Source organism: Aquarana catesbeiana, linkage group LG11, assembly GCF_042186555.1.
Source record: "Aquarana catesbeiana isolate 2022-GZ linkage group LG11, ASM4218655v1, whole genome shotgun sequence".
NCBI lineage: Eukaryota > Metazoa > Chordata > Amphibia > Anura > Ranidae > Aquarana > Aquarana catesbeiana.
In genome coordinates, this window is record NC_133334.1 from 48560426 (window position 1) to 48575719 (window position 15294).

General features: G+C 45.0%; 1 long non-coding RNA gene across 1 annotated transcript in view; it reads right to left on the reverse strand.

The window, feature by feature from the left end:
• Window positions 1-261: 261 nt before the first annotated feature.
• The window catches only part of LOC141111996 (uncharacterized), a 286628-nt gene continuing 271595 nt past the window's right edge, over window positions 262-15294 (reverse strand). Inside the window, exon 3 of the long non-coding RNA XR_012236492.1 lies at window positions 262-934. This is a non-coding gene — a long non-coding RNA (uncharacterized lncRNA). The remainder of the gene's footprint in view (window positions 935-15294) is intronic.

Sequence of the window (15294 nt, forward strand, 5' to 3'; positions counted from 1 at the left end):
TTGTCTTGCTTGCGTCTATCTAGCAAGGTTACTTTGTGGTATAAGCAAGGAAGCTGAGACTTCTGCAGTGTGTAAATGTGCTTTTACTATACAAAGATGCTGTACATACAAAACTATTACAATCTTAAGAATACAATACAAGACTGACAGATATCTAAAGCAAGCAAAATGCCTAGAAATGAACAGCCTATGGTCTATCACAGTACAAATACGCTTAAAAGTTGCTTAACTTCTGTTACTGTATGTTCGTGATCTCCATTGGCAACAATTCTCCTTGAGACCAGGCACCTTTTCTTTCATGAGTGGCTTCTGATCTTAAAGCATGATGATGTGTGTGTAGCTTATGCCTGAATCCCCCTTTTTTTATGTGTCAGGGTGTTTACCATAGTTACCAAACAACAGAAAACATATCTGTTTACTGTAGCTGTGTAAATACTGGACTGTTGAAACTGTTAATTGAATACAACAATGGTATCTACGTACCCATTGTATGCAGCAGCATTTGTTTGAGAAATCTACTCAAGCCAAAACCTGACAAAAAATCTATGAGCAACCACTATTGTGAAATGTAATGTTATGTCTGATTAAGTTAAAGAATCATATTTTAACAAACGTTTGTTAAAACAACACATTCCGCCCTAGATTTTTTTTCTTTCAGACTCCATACAGAAAATCACTTCATTACTAAGAAAACTCATTCTAAACATTAATTTTCCTTGAATGCAACACCTCCCATATTTCTGTCATTGAGAAGGTGTTTCAGTCTTTAACTAAAAAGTTCATTAGAAAGTCCATTCTAAAGTTCTTTAGAAAAAAGTCCAGGCCTGTAATACATCAAAGGCCTTGCTCTCCACAGCTCTTGCGATCTTCTGTCATTCTTTCCATCATGTAACCACGTTTCTCTGATCTTCCTATGGCTCAAATCGGAGACAGCCTGTGGAGTGGAAAACAAAGAGGATTATCTGTTCCTTCTAATAATACATAAACAGTAGATCCAAGCCCTTCAGCTACAATCTCTCCTCTAAATGGCTTCTTGCCTGGATATCTGACTAACACTTTGCCCCCTGCCTGTACCCACTTCTGACCCTCCCAAAGAACATCAATAGGGAGTCGAGGAAAAATACTGATATTTCCCAGAAGATCACTGCTGTTTATTTTGGAAGGTTTGATTTTATGAAGCCTCGCTTTCCACTCTTGCTGAGAAGTATCCATTAACCAGTCAGAGCTCCAGCCACTGTCTTGGAGCTCATTAGCCAATGCAAATATAACTTCAAACCTTCCTGCCAGATTCCCTCTCATTCCTAGATAGGCTTCAGATACGTCACTCTTGGTTTCTATGTCATGGTAAGCAGTAACATGGTATCTGTTAAGCCCTGTTCTTTCAGGAACCTTACATAAATACTGAACTCTGCACTCCAGCTGTGGAATCTGTGTCCCAGCCCCTACCATAATCTCATATGGTGTGCTTTTGGCTATTGGCCTAGAATTTAACAACATGACTGCCTGTGCGAGGACCCGATCCCACCCCCTTAGTGTATGTGTGGGTGTAAGTTTGTGTATCTGGTCCTTTAATAGCCCGTTGTATCTTTCAATCAAACCAGCTGCCTGTGGATGGTATGGAATGTTGCACAACCAGTACACTCCAGAATCTTTGGCCCACTGCTGTACTGTTGATCCGGTAAGGTGTGACCTGTTTGGGACAACCATAAGCAACGACAAGTTTTTGGAGCAGTTGAAGCGTTGCGGTTTGATCTGCACGTTTGCAAGGATGAACAAGCATAAGTCCTGAATAGGTGTCCACTGCAGTGCAAAGTATCTCAGTCCATTGTTTCTCCAGGGCAGGGGACCAATGAAGTCAATCTGTCAGATCTCTGTGGGCCTCTCACCCCTCTTAATCGACCCGGTGGAGTACTTTTGCAATGGCCATTGTCGCACTTCTCTACACACTGTACAGTTCCCTATTACAGTCTTTATCATGTCCATGGATATAGGCAATCCTCTCTGCTGTGCCCATTCATATGTTGCTTTCTGCCCCAAATGTCCAGATTGCTTGTGGGCCCAGTTGCCCAAGTTCATCAAGACAGGATCATTTGGCACAACTGCCTTCACTTTGGCGATTTCATCTGCAACTCTGTTATCATCTAGGAATGTAATTGGAAGATCTGCAGCAACAGAGACCAATGGTGTGGGGCCCCTAGATCCAGGGATGGCATCCACAAGATAAGATATCCGACATGTACGAGAGAGGGATAGGCAAGAATACCCTTACCGGCAATGGTGGACTCCCCAGCCAGCGGCTCGGAGTCAGACAAGCTTGAGGTAGGGATAAGAGGTGTTCCCACAGCGATGGAGGATGATGAGGAGAACTGTGGCACTCACCGATCGAACCTCTCTTGTCCCAGAAACTCTTGATGCCTGTCTTGCCACTACCTTTGTTCTAAGCGCTTTTTATTGCTCTATACCTGACTCTAATTTTTTGGGTCAGGGTGTATTTTATTGTTGTTTTTAAATAAAGCTCCTCAAAAGGCTTATTTACACTATGGGGAAGTCTTCTTTTTGATTCCATCTTCTATGAGGACCCCTTTCAACTCTATGGAGGCAACTTCTTTGTGAGCAGTCCCCTATCTGCACCTGGGATATCAAGAGTTTCTGGGACAAGAGAGGTTCGATCGGTGAGTGCCACAGTTCTCCTCATCATCCTCCATCGCTGTGGGAACACCTCTTATCCCTACCTCAAGCTTGTCTGACTCCGAGCCGCTGGCTGGGGAGTCCACCATTGCCGGTAAGGGTATTCTTGCCTATCCCTCTCTCGTACATGTCGGATATCTTATCTTGTGGATGCCATCCCTGGATCTAGGGGCCCCACACCATTGGTCTCTGTTGCTGCAGATCTTCCAATTACATTCCTAGATGCCTATTTATTCCATTTGTGTTGGACTTCTAGTTATGTGTGTTATTTATTTACCCTGATTGGACTTTTAGTTTTATTATTGATTTGTACTGCCATTTTGACACATTATTTTCACCTATATTGGGTCACTTTATGTCCACAGGACATTGTTGTCACTGTTCCTTTAAGAGGTTCTTTTCAGTTTTATTCAATATTTTTCTCTTTATGATTTATTTTTTATCACCATCCCATGGTGATCTGATACTATTAGTGTCATTCACTAGTTTATATAGTGCCACCATTTCACAGTGATACTACTAAGTGCTATTCACTAGTTTATATAGTGCTCCTTTAGGGTTCAGTAATATTACACATATATTGTTTCTATCACTATGTTTGTGTCACTCATCTTTACTATATTGTCTATATAGTTATTTACACACGATTGCATTCGAGTTTTATTAAATACACCTTATTGGGTCTTTTTCCCTCTCAGATGCCCATTCTGTCAGGTTTCACCCAATAATGCACATTCTTTACTGGGAACACCGGAGACGAGAAAGGACTTACAGCAGGTCTAAGGATCCCTACTCTCAACATTTCTTGAATGGTCTCCCCATTTTCTTTGTGGCCTCCAGAAAGTCTGTACTGCTTGAGACAGACTGGCTTCTCTGGTAAAGGAATGTAGACAGAGGTCCATTTCGCATGACCTCTAACCACAGCCTTCACTGCCCTTACCAAATACGCTTTATCAGGATACCCGAATGTGAATGTACCTCTTTCAGTCTGAATTGACTGGCCTTGAAGTACATCCATCCCAAGAATATTTTCGGGTAACTCTGATACCAAAACATTTGTCATAAATCCTGATCCCTTGCCAGTAGCCAATTTCACCCGTATCCTAACTGTTGGTGTGGTTTGCCCTCCCAAACCTTCTACATAAATCAATTCTCCTTTGTGATGGGAAGGATTTCCTTGCAAAAGTGTAACTTCAGCTCCGCTATCAACTAAAGCTATTACATGTGTAGGAGAAGATGACTTCCCCCACCATACAGTGACAGGTGCATATGGGCGTCGATCTCCTGCTGTCACTGCCCTCACTGCTATTTCAGGAGACTCACCTTCCCTTCATAAAGGATAAGGAACCTCCCAATCCCCTTTTCTGATTCTCTCTAACTCCTCCCCAGGATAAAGGGATTTGGGTTTGGGTTCATGTTCAGTTTTGGGAATTGGTTTGGGGCTAACAGGAGGGGTCTGTTCTGTTTTCTCTAAGTTTTCCCTACTAAATGTTTCCACCTCTTCAGCGTTTCTGCAGGAGAAATGCCAACTATCTCATCTTTAGGTACTCCTGCCTTTAATAGGTCAACCCACATTTCTTTCCTAGAAATAACTAGCATTGTTTTCTCTTCACCTCCTGTCTTCTCTACCCCATTCCCTTTCTTCTCTGTTCTTTTCTGCTTGTATTCTTCCTGTCTGGCCTTGACCTTATCTACTACCCTGACAGGTTTTGTTTTAGTTTCCTCTAGCTCCCCCAACTGGCTTAAAAGGGTTGTGGCTTCATGAATCTTGCTGTTTAGTCCCAGGCCTCCCAACAAGGACAATAATGGAGCCCTGAGATTAAATGACGCAGACTTCATCAGCTTAGAGCGCAGAGCAGATGTAAAGGGTTCCATATCTGGATCTATTCATTCTGAAAATGTATTTAATCCGGTTATACAACCCATCTCACGTAACCTGGAAATACCCTCTCCTATTTATCTCCAGGAGTAGGTATTTTCCAGGTCAGTAGGACTAGCGTATACTCGGACTATTCAATCTCTCACGAGGTCTAACAGTGAAAAATTCACGCTAAACTCTCGGGCTTTTCTCACTGCCTGACGCAATTGTGGATCATGGGTTAACACTCCCATAGTCACTGCTTCCTTACCTGACAAAACAACACTGTCCACCCCTACATCCTATAAGTGTAGGAGCCAACTCACTAGGGCTCCCCAGACCTTTGTTTGTATTGTTTTGCCAGCTCATGGAGTTCAGTTTGTACTCCTGTACTTCTTCAAATTTAATATCTCTGGGGTTGCGATAATGCACCTCCCCATCTGCCATATCGTCTCTATAATGTTGCCGTTTCTTATGCTTAGTAATGAGAGGTCTGGCATACTTTTTCTTTCCCACTAGCAGATCATCATGCGAAATATCAAACTCTATCTTCTCATCCTCACTATCATTTGAGGAGAGCACATCCTCACAATCCCAATTTTGAGATGTGACAATGGCACGTACCCTGGCTTTACTAACAGGTTTACGGCCCTTCCTTTTCCTTAAGGCATTAATTGATTTGGTCATGAGGGCTGCACACCGCTCTTGCAAATCATCAGCCCGACTATCCATTGAAGGTACACACTCTGAAGCAACTGCTAGCTGGTCTTTTAATACCTTAACTGCTGCCTTCTCCCTTCTATGTGATTCGGTATAAATAGCATGAAGGAAAATACCAGCTCACTGTGGACACTGTCCTCTTCTCTTTTTTACTTAAATCCAACCCCTTAAGGCTAAAATCTACAAAATGATCTGAGACTTTATCACCCCATGTCAGCTTCAAGGGAGAAGCATACTTTACAAATTCTTTAGCAAGAGGCTCCCACTGTCAGAAACCATGAACCAGACCGAGACAGAAGTACAGTAAAATCACACTTGTTTATTAATAAAATTAACAAGGTAAATAGTGTAAGCGTAGTCAAAGCCTAGCCAGAGTTCAGTAACCGGATCGGGTAATCAGCCAAGCCAGAGTTCAGTAACCAGATCGGGTAATCAGCCCGGCCAGAAGTCAGGGATCCAAGTAGAGGAACAGCAAGCAGGATAAGGAGTCAGAAGGGATGTCAGCAAAGCCAGTCTTTAAACAGGAACGCAGGAGATGGTTTCTTGTGATGTGACCAAGGCGAAGGCAAAGATGAAGTGAGCTGGACAGCTTTAAGTAGGCAGGTCAGATGAGCAGGATCAGGAACAGCTGGGTAACTGTGGAGAGAGATGAGAGCTGGCAATTAGCTGACAGCTTAGCGGCCAGCTCAGAGAAGGAAGGGCTGAGCCAGCCCTGACACCCACTCATTGTCTCTGGCCCAGATAGGTAAGCTGCACACTTCCTTCTGGTCACCAGAACCCTCTGCAGCCTTGCTTTTCCTAAACAGCTTATGCAGCATTTTACCTAGCACAAGCTACACAACACACTACAGAAAAACAAGTCTGCTTCAATTGAATTATTACAGATCGCGGCACGCGCCCCCAAGTGTTTTGCTTGCGTCTATCTAGGAAGGTTAATTTGTGGTATAAGCAAGGAAGCTGAGACTTCTGCAGTGTGTAAATGTGCTTTTACTATACAAAGATGCTGTACATACAAAACTATTACAATCTGATGCCCTGTACACACGACCGGTTTTCCCATCGGAATAAACTCTGAAGGTTTTTCCAACGAAGTTCCGCTCAAGCTGTCTTGCATACACACGCTCACACCAAATTCCGTCCGTCCAGAACGCGGTGACGTACAACACGTATGACGGGACTAGAAAATGGAAGTTCAATAGCCAGTAGCCAATAGCTTCCATCTCGTACTTGCTTCAGAGCATGCATCGTTTTTGGTACGTCGGAACAGCATACAGACGAGCGGTTTTCCCGATAGGGATTGGTTCCGAAAATTTTGAACATGTTCTCTTTCTAGGTCCGTCAGAATTTTCGACGTGAAAAGTCCGATGGGGCATACACACGATCGGAATATACGATGAAAAGCTCCCGTCTGACTTTTTCTGTCAGACATTCCGCTTGTGTGTATACGGCATTAGGAATACAATACAAGACTGACAGATATCTATAACAAGCAAAATGCCTAGCAAATGAACAGCCTATGGTCTATAACAGTACAAATACACTTAAAAGTTACTTAACTTCTGTTACTGTATGTTTGTGATCTCCATTGGCAACAATTCTCCTTCAGACCAGGCACCTTTTCTTGTATCATGAGTGGCTTCTGATCTTAAAGCATGATGATGTGTGTGTGTCTTATGCCTGAATCCCCCTTTTTATGTGTCAGGCTGTTTACCATAGTTACCAAACAGAAAACATACCTGTTTACTGTAGCTCTGTAAACACTGGACTGTTGAAGCTGTCGATTGAATACAACAATGGTATCTACTTACCCATTGTATGCAGCAGCATTTGTTTGAGAAATCTACTCAAGCCAAAACCTGACAAAAAAATCTATGCGCAACCACTATTGTCCCATGTTATGTTATTTCTGATTAAGTTAAAAAATCATATTTTAACAAACGCAACACAGACATAGAGGCCACCACTGATTTTGCCAGCATATAGAACTTGTTTGTTAATTCTGGGTCTAGAGGTGCCCCAGACAAACTTCAGAATCTTGCGCTGGTGTATGCGCAAAATATGAGAGGGGACTGGTAAGACCTGGAAAAATTAAGCAATTTGGGAATGTATGTCATACGCACCGCCGTAATTCTACTGAACCAGGATAGTGGAAGGTGAGTCCAAGAGGTCAGCATATTTGACAGGTTTCTAAAGAAAGGCGGAAAATTGGCCTGGTAGAGACCTGCATACGTCGGAGTAAGCCTAATACCTAGGTAAGGCAAAGAAGGTAACAACTGAAGTGAGAAAGCATTTTTTAGCGTTGGCAGTTCCAAGGCTGGAAGATTAATCGACATAGCTTTTGACTTGGTAGGATTAACGGAGAGACCCGATAATGATGCAAAAGTATTCAAAAGGGAAAATAGGGAGGGCTATTCTAAGGTTAGTTAGAGACATCAAAATATCGTCCGCAAACAACGATATTTTATGGGAAGTGCCCACTACTTCTACCCCTGTAATATCTGTGTGAGAACGAATCGCCTCCACCAAGGGTTCTATTGCCAAAATAAATAAAAGTGGAGAGAGTGGACACCCTTGCCAGGTACCCCTTCTGATGGGGAAGAGAGACGATTCAAAGCCATAATATTTAACTTTAGCCTGGGGGGAGTTACCTTATTTATCGACGTATAACACGCACCGGCGTAAAACACGCACTTTAACTTTAAGTCGGAAGGTTAAAAAAAAACTTCAATTTTAAAATAAGGGTCAGTGCTCTACAGCCTCACCAGTGCCCATCAATGCAGACTGATCTATTCCCCATCTGCAGCCTCTAATATGTCCATTATTGCAGCCTGTTTAGTGTCCATCTGCAGCCTCTAACATGCCCATCTGCAGCCTCCAATGTGCCCATTATTGCAACCTGTTTAGTGCCCATCTGCAGCCTCTAACATTCCCATCTGCAGCCTCTAATGTGCCCATCATTGCAGCCTGTTTAGTGCCCATCTGCAGCCTCTAACATGCACATCTGCAGCCTCTAACATGCCCATCATTGCATCCTGTTTAGTGCCCATCTGCAGCCTCTAATGTGGCCATTATTGCAGCCTGTTTAGTGCCCATCTGCGGCCTCTAGCATGCCCATCATTGCAGCCTGTTTAGTACACATCTGCAGACTCGCCTTTGCCGATGATTGCAGCCGCGCCAGTGCTGGATGACACAGATCCACAATTTCGTGTGTATCTGGCGCTCAGTCACTCACAGTCCCGCCCGGCTCATATGATGGACAGAACAGTGGTCTAATGCTGGGCCAGGGGGGTGGGACTGTGTGTGACTGAGCGCCGGATACACAGGAGATCGCGGCTGTGTGTAATCCAGTGGCGCTCGTCCCCTCCTTTCACTCCGAGTAGCAGGGATTGGCGTATAAAACGCACACGCGATTTCCCCCTGATTTACAGGGGGAAAAAGTGTGTGTTAAATGCCAATAAATACAGTATATAATGCTAAGATCCAGCTCAAAAATGAGGTGCCAAAGTGGCGGAGCACCTTGATTAAATAGGGCGAAGACAAAGTTTCGAAGGCCTTATTCACATTGAGGGACAAGAACATTGTCGCCAGAGATCTTTGATGAACCATATTTTGGATTTGAAGTAGCCGCCGGATAGCATCTTCTGCTTGCCTCCGTGGGACAAAGACCACCTTATATTTCTTTAATAAGGGTGGTAAAATTTAAGCGATTGACCAGGATCTTAGTCAAGATTTTCATGTCTATGTTAATCAGTGATAGCGGCCTAAAGTTTGCCCAGGAAGAGTGGTCCCGATCAGGTTAAGGAATCATCACTATATTGGCAGTCAAAAGGTCTGAAGTGAAGGCTTGACCATCCTTAAATGAATTGAACATGGCCGTTAAATGGGGAGCTAAAACATCTGCCATTTTCCTGTAATAAAGTGCTGAAAAGCCATCCGGGCCCGGCCTCTTACCCACCTTCAGTCTTTAAGGATGTGTGGGATTCAGACAAGGATGGCAACGTCAAGCCATTTAAAAAAGTGTCCAAGCCTTGAGTAGAGGGTTGGTTAGGAGCAGAGTAGAGGGTAGTAAGACGATGTCGAAACTCGTCCAAGACCCGGATAGGATTTCCAGTAAGGATGTTGTGGCGTGTGCGTAGGGTGATATGAGTATATTTCGGAGTGAAGGTATGTAATCTATTAGTCAGCATTGCGTTAGGCTTGTTCACCTTGGTATACCACTTCTGGCGAGCCCATCATAGCATGTGTTCTGCCTCATCCGTCAAACCTAGATCCAGCTCTATATGGGCCTGATCTAATAGTTTGTGATTGGCAGGGGTAGGTGATCATTTAAAGGTTGATGATATTGACTCCAGAAGCTGCTCCAGGGTGTGTCGAGCCAATAAACGCTCCCTTTTACGCTTCACTGCCAATTGGATAATATGGCCTCTAAGGACCGCCTGGCGGCACAGTGGTCTAGTGGGTAGCACTCTCACCTAGCAGTAAGAAGGGTCGCTGGTTCGAATCCCAACCACGACGCTACCTGCCTGGAGTTTGCATGTTCTCCCTGTGCCTGCGTGGGTTTCCTCCGGGTACTCCGGTTTCCTCCCACAATCCAAAGACATGCTGGTAGGTTAATTGGAACCTGTCTAAATTGTCCCTAGTATGTATGAATGTGAGTTAGGGACCTTAGATTGTAAGCTCCTTGAGGGTAGGGACTGATGTGAATGTACAATGTATATGTAAAGCGCTGCGTAAATTGACAGCGCTATATAAGTACCTGAAATAAATAAATAAATAAATAAAAATGCCTCCCATAAGGTCACAGAGGAAGAGACCGTTCCCACATTAAGATGAAAATAATCTTTAGAAGCTTGATGAATATCTGCCAAGATCTCTTTAAAAGACAAAAGAGAATCATTCATCATCCAGGGAGAGTGCTGAGGTTTACAGAGCAAAGAGTGACAAACCACCAGAATACTAGCGTCATCGTCCGACCATGGGGCTGCTAGAACAGATGTGGACACTATTAGTGGGAGATGTTTCTGTAGTATAAACGTGATCAATTCTAGAGTGGGTACGGTGAGGATGAGAGTAATCAGTATAATCCTTACATATGGGATGGAGCTCTCTCCTGACATCTACCAGGTCATGACTTTGCAGAGAAAGTAAAAACTTTTTGGCATCAGGAGAAGGGGCTTTGTGTTCTGGAGGATATTTATCAAGGGTAGGATTCAACGTTAGATATGAGACAGAAAAGGTCCTGGGTTTATGTTTTGGGCTTAATAAGTCAGTAACCTCAGTGTTCTGTATGGTGCCCTGTAACAAGAGGTACCTGCCATTTGGGTCTGCTCAGGTTACAATGAACAAATAAAGGTGAAATGCATCATTGTGTGGGTCAAAGGGCCCACTTGGAGGTTGGAAGTTGGCCAAGACTACCGTCTTAGCCAAGTGCCGGCATATAGGGGGAGCAGTGGTCCTTCGGAACCACTCGACATCTTATAACATAGAAATCAAGTAAGTGATAATTAGCACTAATTCTAACGCACTCTATAAGGCACAAAGGGAATGGAAGTGGCGGAAAATAAGTAACTGCATATATGTATAAAAAAAAGTGAGAAAAAAAAAGGTAGATCGGTCAATCACCCAGCACCGCCAACGGGGGTCTCCCAGGGCGGGTGAGTGAGAAGAATTACCATCCCACCCACAGCAAGCCAGAAAACCATTAGGTGGAAATGTAAAACTGTCATAACAATATTAACCATAACACGTTAACCAATGACACAAAAATAACAGGGACTGGAGGCGACATTTGACCGGCCAGTATGTAAAAATAACTGCCGGACATCCAGGGTAAAAAACAAAAAAACAACGTACAGTGAATATGAATTCTCAGCCGAGAGCCATCTGTCCCCCCGGCCATGTAACTCTCAGGGGTCACCTGAAGCAGTTCGAGCATGAGGTGGTCAGGTGGTCAATCATAGGCTGCTTTATCTATACCACCCCTGGAAAGTCACCAGTAATCTCTAATACTAGGAATCCTGTATGTTGTATAATGCGGGTTGCAGTTCTCTGAGGCCACCATCTCACAAATGGAGTGGTCCATAACAAGGGAGCAACCCATAACCCCATGGTAGGATTCAGGGCCAGGATATGGGTGGGCGGGACACAAATCGTATTGGGTCTAATGTAACTCTTAGATTGCACCGTAACAGTAGGGCGAGTCCTGCTAGGTGCCACACAGGGGCAGGTGTCAGGGTGTAGCAATAATGCACCATGACTGCCCCAGAGAAACATTGGGTGGCAGCAAAATTTGGAAGTCAAGAAATTAGGACAGTTACCATCAGCCGGTAGAAACTTGCTTGAAACGTTGGGCCTGTAGGTCTTGCAAGGGCTGGGAGCTGGGTTTAGATTTTCAGGAAGACTGGGAGAGCTGGCAAGGTGCTGCGTCCTCTTGTGACTGAGGTAAGTCGATTTGTAATTCTTGGAAATGACGTCTCAGGTCAGAAGTAGAAGAGGCATTGAACTGGTGACTCCGGTGTGAAAAGGAGAGCTCAAAGGGGAAGCTGCATCTATATTTGATCCCTTGAGTTTGCAGGCCCCGCAGATAGGGCCTCAGACTCCAGTGTCTAGCGATGGTTACTGGAGAGAGGTCCGCGAACAGCTGGAGGGGATTTCCTTGGAAAGAAAGGTCTTGCTGTTCCTGTGCAGACTGCAGGAGGGTTTCCTTGGTGCGGTAATAATGGCATTTAATGATAACGTCCCTGGGCGGGCCCTCTGAGGGCTTGAGAGCAAGGGATCTGTAGATTCGAACAAATTCCAGTCTCTCAAGAGGGATCTCAGGAGCCAGTTCCTAGAAGAAAGCAGTTGCTGTAACTTGTAGGTCAATAATATCCTCAGGGACACCCCGGATGAGAAGGTTGTCCCTGCGGACCCTATTTTTTGCATCTTCTAACTTGCCCTTCAAGGCCTCCAATTCCACTGACAATGTATCCACCTCCTCCTCATGACCCTCTAATACTGTGGTGGCTAAGTCCATACGTTGTTCTAGCTGGTTTGTGTGGTGACCTATCTCTTTAAGACCCCTCACTAGGTCAGATGAAAGTTTGTGGGGGGCCATAGTAATCTCGTCCTGCACTATTGAGCGGAATTTGGCCAGCAAATTATCAGCATCATATGATAGGGGACTAACCAGGGGAATTGATTCAAGCTGTCATCAGGAGATGCTGGGCCCGCTGTGGAAAGCTGCGTGGAGTCATCGGGCTCTGGAGGCTAAGGCAGCATCTTGACTTTGCCCTTGCCTGCTGCTGGAGAGGCCCTGGAGTTCTGGTGGTCCCACTGGCACTGTTTGGATGAGTGGTACATAACTGCTAGCATCCTGGGGAGATCCGGAGCCGCGGGAGGTGGATTGGAGGTGGGTGAGTGCGGGCTGTGCCGGCTTATGCAAGTGTTGTTGTTCCAACGGCGTGGAGCAGGAGGATCAAGCGGCCATCTTCCCCGCTCACACGCATTCGCCCCGTCATTAACTACATTTTTATTTGTAAATAAGTTTTGCACATAAAAAGTAAAGAAAACAAACTTAAAGCTCACCTCCAGATACCTAAATAAAACCACTTTTCCCTCCCACCCCTTCTCCCCCAAACTGATCACAAATTTTTATTTTAAAACATACTAAATAAAAAACCCCTGTATGGCAGTCATGAGACAGACCAAGTCTAAGGGCTTGTTCACACTGCCTGCATGCTAAACACTCCAGTTTTAATGCACAGGCAGATTCCAGTGTTTGGCTGCAGGGAGGGGCGGCGTGATGCGTTTCAGCATATCGCACAATTTCCTATTTATTAACTTCTTTGAAGTACACAAAGTAACATGCAGTGCGTGCTTGTGCACTGTGAAAAAATGCAGCATGTCTGCATTTTACAGAAGTTTACTGCACTGCAACTCCAGGCTGCATTGCAGTGTGAACAGGGAACATAGAAAAAAATTGTTTTCTATGTGTTATAGGCATTTATCCAGTGCAGAAGAACTCCTGTCACTGCACTATGTGTGAACGAGACCTGATTCTTTTTTCCTCTGCGCTGCAGGGTAGGAGGTTTGTTCTTGCATTGCAATCATCTCTTCCTGGTGATATGGATACAGCCAGTTGCCCGCTGACAATGTTAATCAACTGGATCCACAAAGAGGCCTTTAACTTTGCCATACACTAGTAGAATTCTATTTGAAAATTGTAATTTTCTGAATGTTCATTCATTTTTCTAATGGTTAGAGACAAAGAGGCCTTTAACTTTGCCATACACTAGTAGAATTCTGTTTGAAAATTGTAATTTTCTGAATGTTCATTCATTTTTCTAATGGTTAGAAAGCTCACGGACTACTGTTTTTTGACCAAAGTGATGGGAAATTCAAAAGAGCATTTTAAGCAGGTTTAAACAACCAGTTAAGTTAATGCCTTTGCTGGGTCTTTGGTCTTTTGGCTGTTTTTTCTCTGCGTCCGGCCCACTAATCCTGTGATATATAAATATTGGACAGTGGTCCAGTAGAAAAAGGCACGCAATAGGTTCCGTAAGAGTTTCACCCCCGTGAGAGATCCAGTGAAGAGGCTACAAGAGCCGAGAGGTCCAGGGCCCCCATTAGGCCCGATGCCCATAAGGAAATGAGACAGAGAACAATACTCGCGAGAGGCAGAAGGATGTTGTTCATCACTGCCTGGATGTAAAGTCATCAGGACCTGGGGTTCGCCCTGAAGACACCAGCTCTGGAAGAATGCCTCTGTTGGACTCTGTTACATGATCGCTACCTTTGCAGGCATGGCATGTCAGCGCACAGCCTGTAGTTAGAGTTTGGGAATTAGGGAAGAATTATGCCTTTGAATGTTGGACTCTGTAAATGCCTATGCACTTTTCTAAGTAAAGTGTTTAAAACATTGTCCCTGCTTTGTCTGAAGTTACTGAAAAGGGTGTAATTCAAGTGACTGGCACACATATTCCCCCAAGTGGGTCTTTAACACATTGGGGTAAAAAGACATTGGTGTGGAGTGGAGTAGTGTGAAGACACAAGTGGTTACCTAGGGTAATCGTTGGTTTACAGCGCCTGTCGATAGCGTGTACATGTTATAGGTGGAACAGCCTATAGTAGCGGGGGACAGGTTGCCGGCACTCCTTCCACCAGCAGTCTGTCTCCCAGAGCAACAGGAGCAGATTTGTACTGCAGAGGTTCCCATCCTGTACAGAGGTATGGAGGTTCAAGAGTTAAGTTAAGTGCACGTGTGTAGCCCACGCAGGGTGAATGGCGGGGCCCACTCCGCTACTGGGGAATGGTGGTGGAAAACGCTGGACAGGTGGATGTGGACAAGGCTCAGCATGTCCCTCCTAAATGCAAATTACAGAGAAGGTGTACATTGTCACAGGGAACCGAGAGTTAACTGGAGAACAGTTGCAGTGCATGTGTGCATGGTGTATGTTCATCTCTAGAGTAGAGGCCCGCCCTAAAGTCAAGGATTCCCCCACAGCAGTCTCAGCCTTGCCCCAGGGCATTGATAAAAATGGCACAAAGTAAAGGTACCTCATGTGTAGCAAAGTGAACCTGTATAAGGTGCTGTCAGGTACTCACCAACGCCGAGTTGCTGAGAGAGGCTCCCCTTGCAGCTGGGCGCACGATACCCTCTGGGAGTGGCACAGCGGGTATTGGGCACGAAGGAGCACGGATCGCCAGCAGGTAGTAGAGAAGCTGGGCGGTTCTTCAGGTATAGAAGAGATCCGTGCAGGGTGGCTGAGCCGGATACTGAGGGTCAACCACAAGGCAGAAGTCCAGAAACAGGCCAGGGGTCAAACACGGGTATTCAAACAGGCAGATAGTCCAACACTGGGGTGAAGCAGAGACAAAGTCCAAGAGCAGGCCGGGGGTCAAACACAGGTAGTCAGGCAGGCAGATGATCCGTACTAGGATGAGGCAGAGGCAAGTCCAAGAGCAGGCCGAGGGTCAAACACAGGTAGTCAGGCAGGCAGATGATCCATATTAGGATGAGGCAGAGGCAAGTCCAGGAGCAGGCCGAG